This window comes from Pongo abelii, chromosome 22 (assembly GCF_028885655.2).
Source record: "Pongo abelii isolate AG06213 chromosome 22, NHGRI_mPonAbe1-v2.0_pri, whole genome shotgun sequence".
Lineage (NCBI taxonomy): Eukaryota > Metazoa > Chordata > Mammalia > Primates > Hominidae > Pongo > Pongo abelii.
The window spans coordinates 49,199,984-49,205,970 of NC_072007.2; the positions used below are offsets into that span (position 1 = coordinate 49,199,984).

Here is a 5,987-nt window from a genome sequence, read left to right on the forward strand (position 1 = left end):
CCTGGCTGGCTCCCCTCCCCCAGCCCAACTGATTGTCTGTCCTGGTTGCCAGGCACCTGTTTGCATTAGATACAGAACACTCCGCAGGGTTCTGAATAGGCAGTTGTGGCCCACAGGCCACTGGCAAGCAGAGGCAGAGCCACAGAGGGGCTGCTCGTCCCCAAATGTCTCTCTAGCTGCTCTGGAGCTGCTAGGGGCTGCTGTGCTGGTGACGGCTGAGATCATGAGAAGAGCCCCGGGGGTCCCTGGGCATCCCTGGGAGGTCCTGGTTTGTGTTGCTGGGGTGGTCTTAATCATTAAGAGATGACACTTTATAAAGAGGAAAAGAGCTTAGTAAAAGTGTTGTTCTCACCAGCAGGTCCATGGAGAAGGTGGAACACTGGACTAAAGAGACAGGCTGAGGAAGCCCTCAAGTCACCCCTGATGGAGGCCAGACCTTGAATGTTACAATCCCTCTGCTTATCAACCCTTAATAAAAATCTGAGCAAGTCTTCTCTGCATGACACAGGAGGCTTTCTGGAAAAAAAAAAAAACATGGAAAAGTGAATCTCCTAAGCATTCCCAAGTGATTGATGCAGGACACATCTTAAAAGGATGAAAGGAGGATGGAGGAAAACTTCAGAAGGAAATAACAGACAGTTTGAATGAAAACATCTATTTTGCAGAAAGTCCGGAAGTGCTCGACCAAGAGATTGCGAGATGGAAGCAGAGAGTACAGGAAAGGAAGGAGGAGAAAGAAAGGCTGGAAACCTTTGAATGCACAAATAAAACAGGTCATGAAAGATACCATGAGCCAATTAAAATCTCTGGCTGAAAATTTGCTGGACACCGTGCAGTTGGAAGATTTCACTAGGGACCGCAGTGATGAGGGGAACTTGGAAGCAGAGCTGAAGAGGAAAGCAGAAAATGAAGAAACCACCCCCCTTAAAAATTAAGTAAATTTTTTTAAAGTTATGTGCATACATTCTGTATATACAGAAAAGATATCTAAATTGTATGCACACAGAAGGAGCATTGCCCCCACAAGGAAGAGTTCATCCTAAATGGTGCAGATGAAGAGACTTTGACAAAGGAATTTTCCTGAGCTGTGGGCAGGGATGAAAGCTCAGACAAGTGATGGGAAGCCTCCCAGATGCCAAGGCTTCCCACCCCCAGGTTTCAAGGGAGGAGAGAGGAAGTGATGTCATCTGAGCCCAATGAGGCCCTGTCAAGGGACCAGGGAAAACTGCCCCCACTTTTTGCTCCCATCCTCTCATTGACTGCAGGTGCACAGGCAGCTGCCTGAAAGAGGGCCTGTGAAGTGCAAGCCAGAGGAGTTGGCCTCCAGGGCACAGAGCAGGCAGAAAACAAATTTGGAGAATGACCAGCACTCTTGGGTTTATTTGACTGAAAGTGCTTGTTTTATTGCATTCATTCACATCCATTTATTTAATAAATATCCATGGAGCGTCTATCATGTCTTCTGCACTGTTCTAGGGGCTTGGGATGCAAAGATGAAAAATACCAACCCGATGAGGCCTGCAGACCCCTAGAACTTACATTTTGGTGATGGGCAAGGTCAGGTAATAAAAGACAAGCAAGTGATGGGAATATGTGCTCTGCAGACATTTGCAATCCAGTGATGGGAGAACAGGGGCTATGGGAGAGCACCCAGGAGGCAACATTTAACCTGAGATCTAAAGGTAAGAAGGAGGACCCTGGGAGGGTCAGGGGCAAAATATTGCAGGTAGAAGGTACAGGTAGGATAAGACCAGGAGAACTCTGCTTCTGGGTCCAGGGGAAGCAAAGCAAAGTGAGGTTGTGGGGAGTGTGCAGAGCCCTGTGCAGACGTGACCTCCAGTGCAGTGTGATCACCCAGGGAAGGGTCTTACCCCTGGAGAGGTGGGGTTGCGGGGAAGCGGGCACGGAGGAATGTGTATGCCACCTTGACCTTTTTGGTTGTGGAGAGAATGGAATAAGAATTGGGAGAGAGGCAGGATTTCAGCGAGGGGTGTCACAGGGGTCTGATGTTGGGGTGGCCATCACAAGATGAATCAAGGACAGATCGGGCTGTGTTTGGATGGTCGTAAGGGTCAGAGGAGGAAAGAAAGACACCCTTGGGTGCTTTCTTATGACCCTGTGATGTTTGTCACTGCTTTAAGAAAGCCTTAGTAAAATCTCTGCAGGAGAGCCCCTGACAAAAAGTCAGAAAGGCTTTAGTGTATGAATTACACCAGGGAAAGCCTGCTTTTCCCTAGCATAGAGTATGGCGTGCCGCATGTCTCTCTTGAACTTGCGTTTGGTTCCCGCACTACTCCCACAACAAGGACTGTAGGGGCGGGTACAGGTGGGGCTCCAGTGAAGGGTGGGGGTTCTCAGGTATGATGCGTTTACAGCCTGCATTGAAGCTATATGCAGCTATATGCAGTTGGGAGGCAGCTTTGCAGAGGCCAAGGGCCGTGGTTTGACCTTGGGCAAATGACTTAATCTCCAGGAGCCTCAGTTTACTTATCTGTAAACTGCCCCTTGTTTGGAGATTCCAAGAGGAATTTTAAGTTTATTCCACCAGAGTGCACCACCATTAAATGAGAAAGACTCATGAGCTGTTTAAGTGCTCATGAATGTGGTGGGTGTACATGCTGGGGCTGTGCCTGGCTCTTTCATTGTCCCAGGAGCCGTCTGTGGTGGGTAAGAAGATCAGGGCAGGCTCTCTGGAGGAGGCGGCTCCTGAGCTGAACACTGAAAGATGAGTAGGAGCTATCTCCAGTGCTTTTCAAAATTGAAGGGGCAGATGAATCACTTGCAGAGCTTGTTACTAAGCAGATTCTGATTCATCAGGCAGGGGCCTCAGCCTTGCTTTGCTCCCAGGTAATGCCTATGCTGATGAGATACGAAAGAGTGAGGCTCTTTAGATCATTATAGGGCAGGAGTCAAGGAAAGATGAAGGGACAGGGAAGGAAAGATTTCTGGCCAGGACAAGGCACAGGCAAAGACACGAGGGTGCACACAGCTTGGTCTAGGGGAACAGGAGAGTTTGTGCTCTGGAGCCAGGGACTCAGGAGGGAGGGCAGGACCTGGCAGCAGAACAGATCCCCAACCCACACAGATGGGCTCTTCCTGGTCATCCTCTCCAATGCCCCTATCTACCATGGGTGATCTTTGGCCCCAGAACACTTTATTTTTCAGAGGAGTACAAAGGACCACAGACTGGAGGTCACACTGGGGAAGCAGCCATGGAGAATGCACTCTGCCTAAACACAGAAACAGCTTGTACAAGGAATAGCCTGAAGATAAGGTCAAAGGCTTCAAATCATGAACCAACTCACGAGCTCCGGACAAGCTCATTTGTCCCAGGAGCAGGATGTCCAAGGGCTCAGTGAATCTTAGTGAACACATTAAATACAAATACACCTTATGTCTAAGGATCTGATGACAAATGAGTATTTTTATCTTCTTGGGTAAAATAATGTGTATTCTGCTGTGTTCTTGACTGAAGAGGTGTATATATGCATATAATTATATATACATATGTATACATACACACACATCTATAATTGTGTGTGTGTATAAGCACATTATACAATGCAACACAACACCTATGTGCTTTTTTACTTCATTCTACAAATATCCTCAGTGAACTCCAACCACCACACGTGGTACAAGATTCAAGAAAAGATGCTACATAGGTTGCGTGTACTTTTTCAAGGGTTCCATGCTAGTTAGACTTCTATTTTTTCATTTATTCATTCAACAGAGATTTATTAAGCCCCTTCTATGTGCCAGGCACCAGGCAGATTTGGGAGATACTACTGTGAACAAAACAGACAAGGTCCCGGCTTGAAAGAGCTGAACTTGACTGAGAGGCGGGTGGTGACTGAGGCCTGGCGGATGCAGCGGCTCCCTGCCAAGATCCCTCTCCAGTTCAGTTTCCCAGGAGCCAGGGAGGGAGCTCGCCTGCTGCACAGCATGGTCAGGGAAACTTGTAATTACAGCATTTATTAGGACAGATTAGAGAGCCAAAAGAATCACGTTGTTAGAGGAACAATGAAATTAAAAAAGAGGTTAAGCAAAAACCACAGGAGAAAAACCCATGCATTTGCCAGCTATTACAGGCTCACAAGACAGCAGTTACATGATTGAAATCTCCACCTTAGCCTCTGATCTGCTTAGGCATTTTTAGCTGGAAGAGACCAATCATATCTCTAGTCTTGAGCCTGGGGCCATCTCTTCGGCTGTGTATACAGTTGGGAGGCAGCTTTGCAGAGGCCTAGGGCCGTGGTTTGACCTTGGGCAAATGACTTAATCACCAGGAGCCTCAGTTTACTTATCTGTAATAATTCCTGGCTTGCAGGCTGGCCATACAGCCATACGATTGAGAAATCATACCTGCGTTGTGACCAGCACATACATTCTCAAAGGGAGGTAACTGCCAGTCAGTGGTAGACCAAGCCATGTTAGAGCCTTCGGCAAAAGGCAAGTTCAGAAATACAGATCCCCTTTATTTAAAATTTTGCTATTTTGTCATCAAGGAATTTATTGCATTAATTTTCATTATATATACAGCATTAAAATAGTATCTATCTGGGCTGGGCGAGGTGGCTCAGGCCTTTAATCCCAACACTTTGGGAAGCCAAGGCAGGAGGATTGCTTGCAGCCAGGAATTCAAGACCAACATGGGGACTCTCAGTCCCCTCCTCCCCCATGAGATAGTCATCATCATCCTCATTTTACAGGTGAGGACATGGAGGCACCGAGACATAAGTAACTTGAAGGCCACACAGCTAAGCAGCCAGAGTTCCAATCCAGGCTACAGAACGTCAGAGCCTGTGTTCTTAACCAGCAGGAAACACATGGCTTTAGACTTTTACCACAGACACGTGTGCCCAATGTGCAAACCAGCCAACCCACAAAAACTGCTTTGCATTTTTAAGCAGTTGCATTGAAGCTTACAGAGTGTTCCAGTGCGCTAGGAGCCCCACTGACCCATCCCGGGCTGGCCAGGTGGGTTCTTTTCATAACTGTGTGTCTGCGGCATCTGACCCTGCTTGTATCTTCTCCTGGAGGACTTTGAGACAAGACTTCATCTGGGGACACTGAGAGTCCAATGAATGGAGACACTAGGACACCCCTAACTAGAAAAGACAGACGGATGTGCACACTGTCACCCTCTACCTCCTTCCACCACAGACCGAAGGTGGCACACAGGAAGGCACACACTGCACCGGAAAACTGAAAACTGGAAATGTGAATGCACAAGGGGTCGGGGCCAAGAGGACCCAGGAGGAGGCTGGGCCGAGAGGGGGTTAGAAAGTACCCTGTGGGCCATGGGACTTCAACAGTTCACACAGTTGAGTACCCAACTGAGGCCAAGCTTTGTGGGCCAAGAACAAGGGAAACAAGATCAGGGCTGAAGCATGCCCCTTCCTTGGGAGAAACACATGTGCTTAGGGCTTGGCTTTAAAAGAGCTTTTCCTTGTGAAATCCACTCAGGGGCCCCGAGGAATGTCATGGACTGGGTCTTGAGGTGACTCTTTCTTATGCCACTGCATATGACAAGCACTGCAGCTTCCGAGGCCCCCATGGGGAAAGCCCTGAGAGAGGGATGGAGGCTCCCCCATGGCTTCCAGCACACGGGCCCTGTCTCCCGGGACACGTTTCTGGTCTGTCTGATGTGATGGTGTCACCTGCCTGTGCTGTTCACCTGCTCCACCCCAAGGGTAGGCCCTGGGTCCTGTGCATTTTGCACTCCTCCCAGCAACACAAACCGGTGCTGGAAAGGCCTTCTGTTGAACTTGCAGGGTGCAACCCGGCTCCTCAGTGGTTGGGAAGACCCCGCACTGCTGCTCTGACTCCCCTCTGTCTACATAGAGGGATATGTTGGGGTCCATGGAGAAGTCATCATGTGATCAAGATCTGACCTCCCCCATCCCATGTTCATCCGTGGGAGGATTAATCACTGCCTCTCTCTAGCTCCCCTTTCTTAGCTAATCTGGAGTCATAAAACATCT

General features: G+C 48.6%; 1 long non-coding RNA gene across 1 annotated transcript; it reads left to right on the forward strand.

Annotated features, from left to right (window-relative positions):
* Nucleotides 1–73: 73 nt before the first annotated feature.
* Nucleotides 74–3,411, forward strand: LOC103888896 (uncharacterized). Its single transcript, XR_008517328.2, has 3 exons — nt 74–262; nt 359–1,682; nt 3,166–3,411. It is a non-coding gene; the product is annotated as an uncharacterized LOC103888896 (long non-coding RNA).
* The last annotated feature ends 2,576 nt before the right edge of the window (nt 3,412–5,987 follow it).